This window comes from Phyllobates terribilis, unplaced genomic scaffold (genome assembly GCF_046119375.1).
Source record: "Phyllobates terribilis strain yellow unplaced genomic scaffold, ASM4611937v1 Scaffold_1__5_contigs__length_1240528914, whole genome shotgun sequence".
In the NCBI taxonomy this organism is placed as follows: Eukaryota; Metazoa; Chordata; class Amphibia; order Anura; family Dendrobatidae; genus Phyllobates; species Phyllobates terribilis.
Window position 1 is genome coordinate 863,469,641 of NW_027362761.1, and position 16,084 is coordinate 863,485,724.

The following is a 16,084-nucleotide window of genomic DNA, read 5'->3' on the forward strand; positions in this document are numbered from 1 at the left end:
AACAAAACATCTGATGTAAAAATAGTTTATCCATATCTTCAATCTGTCCAGGTGGCCTATAGTAAACACCTACAATAGTGTCCTTTCTGTTCTTATTTCCTTGTATTCTTACCCAAACCTTTTCTACAGAGCTACCATTATCTGAAGCTTGGATCTCTATGGAAATATACACTTTCCCAACATACAATGCAACACTCCCTCCCACCCTTGTTAAGCCTTTTTTTATAAATAAGTTGTAGTCTTCAAGGTTTGTATTACAATAATGTGTATATTTCCTCCAAGTTTCAGTGATACCTATGATATCATATCTCTCTTCCTGTATTAGCAGCTCAAATTCTACTTGTTTGTTTCCAATGCTCCCATGCTCTGTGCATTTGTATAGACACAGTTTACTTTTGAAGTCAATTTCTCTTGCTCCTCTATTTTCATTCAGAATTTGTTTTCTTTGTTCTTTCCACTTCTAATAGCAGGGTTCTCAAAAGAATTAATCAGCTGCAATTTTTTTTCCTGACCATATATTTCCCATGTTTAGCAAGGAGACCATCATACAAGTAATCCCCTCCATGGTCAAGAAACTCGAAACATTGCTGACGACACCATCGACGTAACCAGGTGTTCACCTGTAGAATCCTGTTCAATCTCCTTGTTCCATGTCCATTCTCTGGGAGGATGGAAGAGAAGACAACCTGCGCTCCCAGTTACTTCATTTTCCGGCCTCGGTCTTCAAGGTCTCTGCATATAGTTTTCAGATTCTTTTTTACCGTGTCATTTTTTCCTATATGTATTAGTCGATGTGGGTAGTCGTCTGTAGGACTGAAGAGTCTTGATACCCTATCAGACACGTCTTTGATTTGGGCACCTGGAAGACAGCAAACTTCTTATGAGGTGATGTCCGGTTGGCAGATAGCAGCTACTGTTCCTCTCAGTGGAGAATCCCCCATGACCATCACTTGCCTTTTATTTTTCACCACTGCGCTTCTTTTACTCCCTTAAAGAGGCTTCTGATTGCTTATTGGAATGTTCTTTGTGAGCAAAGCACTTTTTTGATGTACATCGTCATAGTTGTCTCCACTGCAGTAATTTTCTGGGAGAAATAATTCATTTTCTGGAGCAATTTCAAGGGTGCCAACACTTTTGGCCATGATGATTGTATATACATATAAACATACTATATATATATATATATATATATATATATATATATACATGTATATATATATATATATATATATATATATATATAGTACAGACCAAAAGTTTGGACACACCTTCTCATTTAAAGATTTTTCTGTATTTTCATGACTATGAAAATTGTACATTCACACTGAAGGCATCAAAACTATGAATTAACACATGTGGAATTATATACTTAACAAAAAAGTGTGAAACAACCGAAAATATGTCTTATATTCTAGGTTCTTCAAAGTTGCCACCTTTTGCTTTGATGACTGCTTTGCTCACTCCTGGCATTCTCTTGATGAGCTTCAAGAGGTAGTCACCGGAAATGGTTTTCACTTCACAGGTGTGCCCTGTCAGGTTTATTAAGTGGGATTTCTTGCCTTATAAATGGGGTTGGGACCATCAGTTGTGTTGTGCAGAAGTCTGGTGGATACACAGCTGATAGTCCTACTGAATAGACTGTTAGAATTTGTATTATGGCAAGAAAAAAGCAGGTACATAAAGAAAAACAAGTGGCCATCATTACTTTAAGAAATGAAGGTCAGTCAGTGCGAAAAATTGGGAAAACTTTGAAAGTGTCCCCAAGTTCAGTTGCAAAAACCATCAAGCGTTACAAAGAAACTGGCTCACATGAGGACCGCCCCAGGAAAGTAAGACCAAGAGTCACCTCTGTTTCTGAGGATAAGTTTATCCGAGTCACCAGCCTCGGAAATCGCAGGTTAACAGCAGCTCAGATTAGAGACCAGATCAATGCCACATAGAGTTCTAGCAGCAGACACATCTCTTCAACAAATGTTAAGAGGAGACTTTGTGCAGCAGGCCTTCATGGTAAAATAGCTGCTAGGAAACCACTGCTAAGGACAGGCAACAAGCAGAAGAGACTTGTTTGGGATAAAGAACACAAGGAATGGACATTAGACCAGTGGAAATCTGTGCTTTGGTCTGATGAGTCCAAATTTGAGATGTTTGGTTCCAACCACCGTGTCTTTGTGTGACGCAGAAAAGGTGAACGGATGGACTCTACATGCCTGGTTCCCACCGTGAATAATGGAGGAGGAGGTGTGATGGTGTGTGGGTGCTTTGCTGGTGACACTGTTGGGGATTTATTCAAAATTGAAGGCATACTGAACCAGCATGGCTACCACAGCATCTTGCAGCGGCATGCTATTCCATCCGGTTTGCGTTTAGTTGGACCATCATTTATTTTTCAACAGGACAATGACCCCAAGCACACCTCCAGGCTGTGTAAGGGCTATTTGACCAAGAAGGAGAGTGATGGAGTGCTACGCCAGATGGCCTGGCCTCCAAAGTCACCAGACCTGAACCCAATCGAGATGGTTTGGGGTGAGCTGGACCGCAGAGTGAAGGCAAAAGGGCCAACAAGTGCTAAACATCTCTGGGAACTCCTTCAAGATTGTTGGAAGACCATTTCCGGTGACTACCTCTTGAAGCTCATCAAGAGAATGCCAAGAGTATGCAAAGCAGTCATCAAAGCAAAAGGTGGCTACTTTGAAGAATCTAGAATATAAGACATATTTTCAGTTGTTTCACACTTTTTTGTTAAGTATATAATTTCACATGTGTTAATTCATAGTTTTGATGCCTTCAGTGTGAATGTACAATTTTCATAGTCAAGAAAATACAGAAAAATCTTTAAAGGAGAAGGTGTGTCCAAACTTTTGGTCTGTACTGTATATATATATATATATATATATATATATATATATATATATATATACACTACCGTTCAAAAGTTTGGGGTCACCAAGACAATTTTGTGTTTTCCATAAAAACTCATATTTTTATTTAGCAAATGAGTTGCAAAATGATGATAAAATATAGTCCAGACATTGATAAGGTTAGAAATAATGATTTTTATTAGAAAGAATAATTTTCTCCTTCAAACTTTGCTTTCGCCAAAGAATGCTCCCTTTGCAGCAAATACAGCATTGCAGACCTTAGGAATTCTAGCTGTTAATTTGCCAAGGTAATCTTGAGAAATTTCACCCTATACTTCCTGAAGCCCCTCCCACAAGTTGGATTGGCTTGATGGGCACTTTTTGCATGCCATACGGTCAAGCTGCTCCCACAACAGCTCAATGGGGTTTAGATCTGGTGACTGCGCTGGCCACTCCATTACAGATAGAATACCAGCTTCCTGCTTCTTCCCTAAATAGTTCATGCATAATTTGGAGGTGTGCTTTGGGTCATTGTCCTGTTGTTGGATGAAATTGGCTCCAATCAAGCACTGCCCACAGGGTATGGCATGGCGTTGCAAAATGGAGTGATAGCCTTCCTTATTCAAAATCCCATTTACCTTGTACAAATCTCCCACTTTACCGGTACCAAAGCAAACCCAGACCATCACATTACCTCCACCATGCTTGACTGATGGTGTCAGGCACTCTTCCAGCATCTTTTCAGTTGTTCTGCGTCTCACAAATGTTCTTCTGTGTAATCCAAACACCTCAAACTTTGATTCGTCTGTCCATAAAACTTTTTTCCAATCTTCCTCTGTCCAATGTCTGTGTTCTTTTGCCCATATTAATCTTTTCCTTTTATTAGCCAGTTTCAGATATGGCTTTTTCTTTGCCACTTTACCCTGAAGGCCAGCATCCCGGAGTCACCTCTTCACTGTAGACGTTGACACTAGCTTTCTGCGTGTACTTTTTAATGAAGCTGCCAGTTGAGGAGCTGTGAGGCATTGATTTCTCAAACTAGAGACTCTAATGTACTTGTCTTGTTGCTCAGTTGTGCAGCGGGGCCTCCCACTTCTCTTTCTACTCTGGTTAGAGCCTGTTTGTGCTCTCCACTGAAGGGAGTAGTACACACCGTTGTAGGAAATCTTCAATTTCTTGGCAACTTCTCGCATGGAATAGCCTTCATTTCTAAGAATTAGAATAGACTGTCGAGTTTCACATGAAAGTTCCTTTTTTTCTGGCCATTTTGAGAGTTTCATAGAACAAACAAATGTAATGCTCCAGATTCTCAACTGGCTCTAAGGAAGGTCAATTTTATAGCTTCTCAAATCAGCCAAACCATTTTCAGCTGGGCTAACACACTTGTGCAAGGGTTTTCCATGGTTTTCTAAACATTCATTAGCCTTCTTACACAGTTAGCAAACACAATGTACCATTAAAACACTGGAGTGGTGGTTGTTGGAAATGGGCCTCTATACACCTATGTTGATATTGCAATAGAAACAAGACATTTGCAGCTAGAATAGTCATTTACCACATTAATGTATAGAGTGTATTTCTGATTCATTTGATGTTAGCTTCATTGAAAAAAAATGTGCTTTTCTTTCAAAAATAATGAAATTTCGAAATGACCCCAAACTTTTGAATGGTAGTGTATATATACACCACGTGCAGAATTATTAGACAAATGCGTATTTTGATCACTTTGATACTTTTTATACATGTTGTCCTACTCCAAGCTGCATAGGCTTGAGAGCCAACTACCAATTAAGTAAATCTGGTGATGTGCATCTCTGTAATGAGGAGGGGTGTTGACTAATGACATCAACACCCTATATAAGGTGTGCTTAATTATTAGGCAACTTCCTTTCCTTTGGCAAAATGGGTCAGAAGAGAGATTTGACGGGCTCTGAAAAGTCCAAAATTGTGAGATGTCTTGCAGAGGGATGCAGCAGTCTTGAAATTTCCAAACTTTTGAAGCGTGATCACCGAACAATCAAGCATTTCATGGCAAATAGCAAACAGGGTCGCAAGAAGCGTGTTGGCCAAAAAAGGCGCAAAATAACTGTCCATGAATTGAGGAAAATCAAGCGTGAAGCTGCCAAGATGCCATTCGCCACCAGTTTTGCCATATTTTAGAGCTGCAACGTTACTGGAGTATCAAAAAGCACAAGGTGTGTGATACTCAGGGACATGGCCCAGGTAAGGAAGGCTGAAAAACAACCACCTTTGAACAAGAAACATAAGATAAAACGTCAAGAATGGGTCAAGAAATATCTTAAGACTGATTTTTCAAAGGTTTTATGGACTGATGAAATGAGAGTGACTCTTGATGGGCCAGATGGATGGGCCAGAGCCTGGATCAATTTAGGGCAGAGAGCTCCACTTCGACTCAGACGCCAGCAAGGTGGAGGTGGGGTACTGGTATGGGCTGGTATCATCAAAGATGAACTTGTGGGACCTTTTAGGGTTGAGGATGGAGTGAAGCTCAACTCCCAGACCTACTGCCAGTTTCTGGAAGACAACTTCTTCAAGCAGTGGTAAGGAAGAAGTCAGTATCGTTAAAAAAAACATGATTTTCATGTAGGACAATGCTCCATCACATGCATCCAACTACTTCACAGCGTGGCTGGCCAGTAAAGGTCTAAAAGAAGAAAAAATAATGACATGGCCCCCTTGTTCACCTGATCTGAACCCCATAGAGAACCTGTGGTCCATCATAAAATGTGAGATCTACAGGGAGGGAAAACAGTACACCTCTCGGAACAGTGTCTGGGAGGCTGTGGTGGCTGCTGCATGCAATGTTGATCGAAAACAGATCAAGCAACTGACAGAATCTATGGATGGAAGTCTGTTGAGTGTCATCATAAAGAAAGGTGGCTATATTGATCACTAATTTTTTTGTATTTTGTTTTTGCATGTCAGAAATGTTTATTTCTAAATTTTGTGCACTGATATTGGTTTACCTGGTGAAAATAAACAAGTGAGATGGGATTATATTTGGTTTTTATTAAGTTGCCTAATAATTCTGCACAGTAATAGTTACCTGCACAAACAGATATCCTCCTAAGATAGCCAAATCTAAAAAAAAAACACTTCAACTTTCAAAAATATTAAGCTTGGATATTTATGAGACTTTTCAGTTGATTGAGAACATAGTTGTTGATCAATAATAAAAATAATCCTCTAAAATACAACTTGCCTAATAATTCTGCACACAGTGTATATATATATATATATATATATATATATATATATATATATATATATATATACAGTACAGACCAAAAGTTTGGACACACCTTCTCATTTAAAGATTTTTGTGTATTTTCATGACTATGAATATTGTACATTCACACTGAAGGCATCAAAACTATGAATTAACACATGTGGAATTATATACTTAACAAAAAAGTGTGAAACAACTGAAAATATGTCTCATATTCTAGGTTATTCAAAGTAGCCACCTTTTGCTTTGATGACTGCTTTGCACACTCTTGGCATTCTCTTGATGAGCTTCAAGAGGTAGTCACCAGAAATGGTTTTCACTTCACAGGTGTGCCCTGTCAGGTTTAATAAGTGGGATTTCTTGCCTTATAAATGGGGCTGGGACCATCAGTTGTGTTGTGCAGAAGTCTGGTGGATACACAGCTGATAGTCCTACTGAATTGACTGTTAGAATTTGTATTGTGGCAAGAAAAAAGCAGCTAAGTAAAGAAAAACGAGTGGCCATCATTACTTTAAGAAATGAAGGTCAGTCTGTCCGAAAAATTGGGCAAACTTTGAAAGTGTCCCCAAGTGCAGTTGCAAAAACCATCAAGCGCTACAAAGAAACTGGCTCATATGAGGACCGCCCCAGGAAAGGAAGACCAAGAGTCACCTCTGCTTCTGAGGATAAGTTTATCCGAGTCACCAGCCTCAGAAATCGCAGGTTAACAGCAGCTCAGATTAGAGACCAGGTCAATGCCACACAGAGTTCTAGCAGCAGACACATCTCTACAACAACTATTAAGAGGAGACTTTGTGCAGCAGGCCTTAATGGTAAAATAGCTGCTAGGAAACCACTGCTAAGGACAGGCAACAAGCAGAAGAGACTTGTTTGGGCTAAAGAACACAAGGAATGGACATTAGACCAGTGGAAATCTGTGCTTTGGTCTGATGAGTCCAAATTTGAGATCTTTGGTTCCAACCACCGTGTCTTTGTGCGAAGCAGAAAAGGTGAACGGATGGACTCTGCATGCCTGGTTCCCACCGTGAAGCATGTAGGAGGAGGTGTGATGGTGTGTGGGTGCTTTGCTTGTGACGCTGTTTGGGATTTATTCAAAATTGAAGGCATACTGAACCAGCATGGCTACCACAGCATCTTGCAGCGGCATGCTATTCCATCCGGTTTGCGTTTAGTTGGACCATAATTTATTTTTCAACAGGACAATGACCCCAATCACACCTCCAGGTTGTGTAAGGGCTATTTGACCAAGAAGGAGAGTGATGGGGTGCTACGCCAGATGACCTGGCCTCCACAGTCACCAGACCTGAACCCAATCGAGATGGTTTGGGGTGAGCTAGACCGCAGAGTGAAGGCAAAAGGGCCAATAAGTGCTAAGAATCTCTGGGAACTCCTTCAAGATTGTTGGAAGACCATTTCCGGTGACTACCTCTTGAAGCTCATCAAGAGAATGCCAAGAGTGTGCAAAGCTGTCATCAAAGCAAAATGTGTCTACTTTGAAGAACCTAGAATATAAGACATATTTTCAGTTGTTTAACACTTTTTTGTTAAGTATATAATTCCATATGTGTTAATACATAGTTTTGATGCCTTCAGTGTGAATGTACAATTTTCATAGTCATGAAAATACAGAAAAATCTTTAAATGAGAAGGTGTGTCCAAACTTTTGGTCTGTACTGTATATATATATATATAAACACACTGTATATATGTATGTATTTATGTATTAGAAAATGAAATATTTCTCCCAAGAAACTATTGCTTCTTCAAACGTTTTGTTATACACAGGTTTATTTCCCTTGTGGGTATTGGAACAACACAAAAAAACAAAGGAAAAAAAGGCAAATTTGATATAATTTCACAAAAAAAAAATGAGCTGTACAAAATTGTTGGCATCTTTCCAAAATAGTGGGCAAACAACTTTGTTTCAAGCATGTGATGCTCGTTCAAATTCACCTGTGGCAAGTATCAGGTGTAGTCAATATGAAAATCACACCTGAAACCAGATAAAAATGGGAGAATTGACTCAATCTTTGCATTGTGTGTCTGTGTGTGCCATACTAAGCGAAGAAAAGAAAGAGAAGAATAGAACTGTCTGAGGACTTGAGAACGAAAATTGTTGAACAATATCAACAATCTCAAGGTTACAAGTCCATCTCCAGAGATCTTAATGTTCCTATGTCCACGGTGCACAATATAATAAACCCATGGCACTGTAGTCAATCTCCTTGGATGTGGACAGCAGGGCAAATTTGATGAGGATAGTCCAGGTGGTGGATAAACAGCCCCAATCAAACTTGAAAAAAATTCAATCTTTTCTGCAGGCTCAGGGTGCATCAGTGTCAGAGCGAAGTTTCCGTCGACATTTGAATTAAATGAATCGCTATGGCAGGAGATGCAGGAAGGTCTCTGCTGACACAGTGACATAAAAAAGGGAAACTACAGTTTGCCAAAAGGTATGTGAGTAAGCCAAAATCGTTCTGGGAAAACATCTTGTGGACATAGGAGACCAAGATAGAGCTTTTTGTTAAAGTATATCATTCTACTGTTTACTAAAAATGGAATGAAAAAGGAACACAGTACCTACAGTCAAATATGGTGGAGGTTCAAAGATGTTTTGGTGTTGTTTTGCTGCCTCTGGCACTGGGTGCTTTGACTGTGTGCAAGGCATCATGAAATCTGAAGATTACCAAAGGATTTTGGGTCGCAATGTAGTGCCCAGTGTCAGACAGCTGAGTTTGCGTCCTAGGTCATGGGTCTTCAAGCAGGACAATGACGCTAAATATACTTCAAGAAGCACCCAGAAGTGGATGGAAACAAAGCACTGGAGAGTTCTGAAGTGGCCAGCAATGAGTCCGGATCTAAATCTCATTGAACACCTGCAGAGAGATCTTAAAATTGCTGTTGGGAGAAGGTGCCTTTACATATGAGAAACCTGGGGCAGTTTGTAAGAAGAGTGGTCCAAAATTCCAGTTGAGGGTGTAAGAAGCTTGTTGATGGTTATAGGAAGCAACTGATGGCAGTTATTTATTCCAAAAGGGCGTGCAACCAAATATTAAGTTGATGGTGCCAACAATTTTATCTGGCCCATTTTTCGGGTTTTGTGTGAAATTATGTCCAATTTGCCCTTTTTTATCAGTTTTTTTGTGTTGTTCCAATGCACAAAAAGGAAATAAACATGTGTATAACAAAACGTTTATAATTGCACTAATTTTCTGGGAGAAATACTTCATTTTCTGGAACAATTTCAAGAGTGCCAACACTTTTGGCCATGACTGTACACGGCTTAGGAGGGTTCATCTTACTGATAGATTCCCTTACCTGTTGTAACTGTTGTTTCTATTGCACCAAGATTTATGCAAACATTGAAAACATGGAAGTTAAACTGCATAACTGCAATATAAAATATACTTCTAATAATGAAGGTTTTTGGCACACAAATTGGCCGATTCATGTGAACCCACCAGCCATAGCAAGGCAATCACCGCCCCTGTATGTTTAAATACTTTTGAGGTGGCATCATCAATAAATCAATGTTATTTTCCTCTGCATTTAATGTTATGGTTGATCGGTATATATATGTATTGATTCCATTATATTCATGGTTATAATATGATAATATGAGATTGCTATTTGTGACATAGACTATGACTGTGATCTGATGCAAAGTTATTTTCATCCATTACATTGCTATTTGCCTGTATCTGGAATAGTTGTTAGAATTCATAAACTGGAAGCGGATATGGGCTGGCTGGGTGCCTATAACTGGAGGCAGAATAACAGTGACAGCACCGGCAATGTAATGCATCTCAGGAAAGCAGCCATAGATAACGAAGCACCAAGGTAAGCATCAGTCACTGGCAGTGGATGAGCCTCGTCAGGCTATTCCCAATACAAAGCATGGCATACGATGGGACATGACTTTACCATTTATGAAGCTGCTCCATTCTATGCAAACGCAGTTCACTGATTCGAGGCATAGCATTCCCATCTAATAATGGTATGTTATATGACAAGGGTTTGCAAAAACAATTCTCTAATAAGAGTCTAACCCCAACTAATCCCACAAGCGAAAGTCAAAATATTATAAACAGAATACAAAGATTTTATATACTGTAGCAAATAACTCCAAATCATGTACGTAGTGACCCAGCATTTCAGTAGACATACATAGATATCACTATCAGGACAATGGGAACACTTTCCCATGCATAGGTTACCAAATATCTGCACCTAATGACTAGATTTCGACTGCCGAGTTTACTGGGCAATAAAACGTAAATTATGTATAGAGAACAGGCGCCACCAAGTGGTGAATAAACATAATGCATCTTACTATAGGAAATATTAATGTTTTAGAATAAAAAGGAAAATATGATAATTTCTCATGAGCAGGCAGTTATCGTATATTATTATGTAAATCCATTATACGTGTATATTACAAATGCATTTTTGTGTGCACCAGAGGTCTATTCCTAATTTCATGCCAGAAAATTAAGTTTCTTAGCTTTCACATACAGTACAGACCAAAAGTTTGGACACACCTTCTCATTTAAAGATTTTTCTGTATTTTCATGACTATGAAAATTGTACATTCACACTGAAGGCATCAAAACTATGAATTAACACATGTGGAATTATATACTTAACAAAAAAGTGTGAAACAACTGTAAATATGTCTTATATTCTAGGTTATTCAAAGTAGCCACCTTTTGCTTTGATGACTGCTTTGCACACTCTTGGCATTCTCTTGATGAGCTTCAAGAGGTAGTCACCGGAAATGGTTTTCACTTCACAGGTGTGCCCTGTCAGGTCTAATAAGTGGGATTTCTTGCCTTATAAATGGGGTTGGGACCATCAGTTGTGTTGTGCAGAAGTCTGGTGGATACACAGCTGATAGTACTACTGAATAGACTGTTAGAATTTGTATTATGGCAAGAAAACAGCAGCTAAGTAAAGAAAAACGAGTGGCCATCATTACTTTAAGAAATGAAGGTCAGTCAGTCCGAAAAATTGGGAAAACTTTGAAAGTGTCCCCAAGTGCAGTTGCAAAAACCATCAAGCGCTACAAAGAAACTGGCTCACATGAGGACCGCCCAAGGAAAGGAAGACCAAGAGTCACCTCTGCTTCTGAGGATAAGTTTATCCGAGTCACCAGCCTCAGAAATCGCAGGTTAACAGCAGCTCAGATTAGAGACCAGGTCAATGCCACGCAGAGTTCTAGCAGCAGACACATCTCTACAACAACTGTTAAGAGGAGACTTTGTGCAGCAGGCCTTCATGGTAAAATGGCTGCTAGGAAACCACTGCTAAGGACAGGCAGAAGCAGAAGAGACTTGTTTGGGCTAAAGAACACAAGGAATGGACATTAGACCAGTGGAAATCTGTGCTTTGGTCTGATGAGTCCAAATTTGAGATCTTTGGTTCCAACCACCGTGTCTTTGTGCGAAGCAGAAAAGGTGAATGGATGGACTCTACATGCCTGGTTCCCACCGTGAAGCATGGAGGAGGAGGTGTGATGGTGTGGGGGTGCTTTGCTGGTGACACTGTTGGGGATTTATTCAAAATTGAAGGCATACTGAACCAGCATGGCTACCACAGCATCTTGCAGCGGCATGCTATTCCATCCGGTTTGCGTTTAGTTGGACCATCATTTATTTTTCAACAGAACTATGACCCCAAACACACCTCCAGGCTGTGTAAGGGCTATTTGACCAAGAAGTAGAGTGATGGGGTGCTACGCCAGATGACCTGGCCTCCACAGTCACCACCTGAACCCAATCGAGATGGTTTGGGGTGAGCTGGACCGCAGAGTGAAGGCAAAAGGGCCAACAAGTGCTAAGCATCTCTGGGAACTCCTTCAAGATTGTTGGAAGACCATTTCCGGTGACTACCTCTTGAAGCTCATCAAGAGAATGCCAAGAGTGTGCAAAGCAGTCATCAAAGCAAAAGGTGGCTACTTTGAAGAACCTAGAATATAAGACATATTTCCAGTTGTTTCACACTTTTTTTGTTAAGTATATAATTCCACATGTGTTAATTCATAGTTTTGATGCCTTCAGTGTGAATGTACAATTTTCATAGTCATGAAAATACAGAAAAATCTTTAAATGAGAAGGTGTGTCCAAACTTTCGCTCTGTACTCTATAACATTTCGAAAAAAAAAATTCTATGCAGTTTTTGAAGACCGGAAGGGGGGGGGGGGTTAGAAAAAGAATGGGAAATGGGAAATATCCTACTTTTTATGATCCACTTCTAGAATATCTATAAAACTGCATTGAAACACTGCATTAAAATAACATGTTTAACTGCAGTTCTGATAATAATTATAGTAGCCCAATTGCCAGCCCACAATAAGATAGGCTACTAATATTAGATCAGTGGGGGTCCAGCCAAGAGCATCCCAGCTGTTACCAGCTCAAACGATATAGGAGCTGATCTGCAGTACCCTGAAGTGTCCACTAAACTGTGTGATGGTGCTGTGGTGTTCTGCAGTGTACACTGTTTACATCTGACCATAGGAGCTGGTAACGACTGATCAGTGGGGGTGCAGTGGGTCTGGCCACCAATCTGTTATTGATGATCTATCCCGAGCTCAATAGTATCCTAGTACTGGAAAACCTCTTCCTTAAAGAGGTTGTCCAGGTTTATCATGGAAGTCTGCAGTCATTCTATGTGCTTGCAGACTTGTGAACCCTCAATATCAAATATGTTTGACGATACTAACTATATGTTTGTTATTTCATGTGTAGACACTTGTAGTTACTAAAGTATAGTTATTGAAATAAAATGTGTTTGTGGGGGGGTTCATATTTTTTATTACATTACTTTTTTTTTTTACTATCAACAGTGAATATAGGTCAGACAGCCCTGGGGTCCATTAATTGAGGCCCGTACAAGGTATGGGGCATGAATACCATCCTCAGTTTGTCTCTTTGAAAGACACAATCAGTGTTGATAACAGCATTCAAAGAGTTAAATCGGGGCGTTCAAATGATATCTGCTGGGTAATACTGCCAGGGCACTGCTTTGATCACACTGGCACACTAGCGGTGTCTGCACAGTCATCATGATTAATATGTTCTTCATGATGGAGCAACGTCTTCCTGCTCGTGACAAGAATATACATCATAAATCCATGAAATAAACCTGACCGAAACTCATAATAGGATGTTACAAGGATGCAAACAATATCCTAGGCAATATGGGATTTTTACAGTCCTAGGCCCCTGTCTGTGTTTCTGGCACGTGTGGAGTCCGTTTTCACATGTAGCGGAGACACGTACACACTCGCATAGCCATTATAATCTATAGGGCTGCACAAATGTTCGTGTTTTCACATGAACCGTGTGTCCATGTGACTCTTATATACATGTCCATTTTTTCCAACAGCACAGATGACAATACATACCGTACACGTGCACACAAATGATATAAGGTGTGACACATACAGGAATAGAAATCAGAATAGAAATTACAGATGTTTAGGGTTAAAGATGTGCAAATATAGTTAGATTTGAGGTAGATAGATAGATATCCATGAGATATATAATTAGTGCCTTGAGTGTATCTTACTGTACATGTATTAACTTATTAATGTGTGTGTTTTTTATTACTGGGTTAGTAATGGATGTGTCGGATAAACACCTCTCCATTACTAACCCCAGGGCTTGATACCAGCTATTTTTGTGGACAATTCACAGCTGACATCAACCCCAAGCCCCATTACTCCGCTTGCCCATGCACCAGGGTAATCGGGAAGAGTGAAGGCAAAGTGCCAGAATTGGAGCATCTCAGAATTGGGGCGGCTGCTTGCTGGTATTTTTAGGCTGGGGAGGACCCAATAACCATGGACTTTCCCAGGCTGATAATATCAGCTCACAGCGGTCTGCTTTACCTTAATAATAATCTTTATTTTTATATAGCACCAACATATTTTGCAGCACTTTACATACATTATGGGCACTGTCTCCATTGGGGCTCACAATCTAAATTCCCTATCAGTAAGTCTTTGGAGTGTGGGAGGAAACCAGAGAACCCAGAGGAAACCCACACAAACATGGGGAGAACATACAAACTCCTTGCAGATGTTGTCCTGGGTGGGATTTGAACCCAGGACCCCAGCGCTGCAAGGCTGGTTACCAATCATGGGGGGCCCCCACATAATTTTTTTTCATTCATTTATTTGGTTAATACATTTAGAGTAACCAACACCCACAATGTACTAATTATATACTGTATCTCATGGATATCTATCTACAGTGGGTACGGAAAGTATTCAGACCCCTTTAAATTTTTCACTCTTTGTTTCATTGCAGCCATTTGGTAAATTCTAAAAAGCATTTTTTTTCTCTTTAAAGTACACTCTGCACCCCATCTTGACTGAAAAAAAAAAAGAAATGTAGAAATTTTTGCAAATTTATTAAAAAAGAAAAACTGAAATATCACATGGTCATAAGTATTCAGACCCTTTGCTCAGTATTGAGTAGAAGCACCCTTTTGAGCTATTACAGCCATGAGTCTTCTTGGGAATGATGCAACAAGTTTTTCACACCTGGATTTGGGGATACTATGCCATTCTTCCTTGCAGATCCTCTCCAGTTCCATCAGGTTGAATGGTACATGTTGGTCGACAGCCATTTTCAGGTCTCTCCAGAGATGCTCAATTGGGTTTAGGTCAGGGCTCTGGCTGAGCAAGTCAAGAATGGTCACAGAGTTGTTCTGAAGCCACTCCTTTGTTATTTTAGCTGTGTGATTAGGGTCATTGTCTTGTTTGAAGGTGAGCCTTCGGCTAAAGGCCCCGTCACACTTAGCGACGCTGCAGCGATCCCGACAACGATACGACCTGTCAGGGATCGTTGCTGCGTCGCTATGTGGTCGCTAGTGAGCTGTCAAACAGGCAGGCTCACCAACGATCAGGGAAGCAGCGACATCGTGGAAAGAATCTTTCCACGATGTCCTGCTCCTGGTTACCAGCCTGCTGAAGCAGGAGCAGGCTGGTAACCATGGTAAACATCGGGTTACTAGGGGCACACACGCACCTTGTAACCCGCTGTTTATCATGGTTACGAGCCTGCTACGGTGAGCGGGAGGTTACCGCTCACTTTAGCAGGCTCGTAACCATGATAAACAGCGGGTTACTAGGTGCGCGTGTGCCCCTAGTAACCCGATGTTTATCATGGTTACCAGCCTGATCGCTGCTCCCGCTGGTCACACACAGCGATGTGTGCTGACCAGCGGGAGGGCAACGACCCAAAAATGGTCCCGGACATTCTGCAGCGATCAGCGACCTCACAGCAGGGGCCTGATCGCTGCAAAGTGTCACACATAGCGACATCGCTGGTGAGGTCGCTGTTGCATCACCAAAACCGTGACACAGCAGCGATCTCGCTAGCGATCTCGCTATGTGAGACGGGGGCTTTAGTCTGAGGTCCAGAGCACTCTGAAAGAGGTTTTCATCCAGGATATCTCTGTACTTGGCCGCGTTCATGTTTCCTTCAATTGCAACCAGTCATCCTGTCCCTGCAGCTGAAAAAAAAAAACCATAGCATGATGCTGCCAACACCATGTTTCACTGTTGGGATTGTATTGGGCAGGTGATGAGCAGTGCCTGGTTTTCTCCACTCATACCGCTTAGAATTATCACCAAAAAGTTCTATCTTCGTCTCATCAGACCAGAGAATCTTATTTCTTATAGTCTGGGAGTCCTTCATGTGTTTTTGAGCAAACTCTATGCGGGCTTTCATATGTCTTGCACTGAGGAGAGGCTTCCGTCTGGCCACTCTGCCATAAAGGCCCGACTGGTGGAGGGCTGCAGTGATAGTTGACTTTGTGGAGCTTTCTCCCATCTCCCTACTGCATCTCTGCAGCTCAGCCACAGTGATCTTGGGGTTCTTCTTTACCTCTCTCATCAAGGCTCTTTTCCCACGATTGCTCAGTTTGGCTTGACAGCCAGGTCTAGGAACACTTCTGCTGGTCC

At 40.8% G+C, this 16,084-nt stretch overlaps 1 protein-coding gene across 5 annotated transcripts in view; it reads right to left on the bottom strand.

The window, feature by feature from the left end:
• Positions 1 to 16,084, bottom strand: part of LOC141153860 (NACHT, LRR and PYD domains-containing protein 3-like) — a 128,517-nt gene that overhangs the window by 47,979 nt on the left and 64,454 nt on the right. The window lies entirely within an intron of this gene.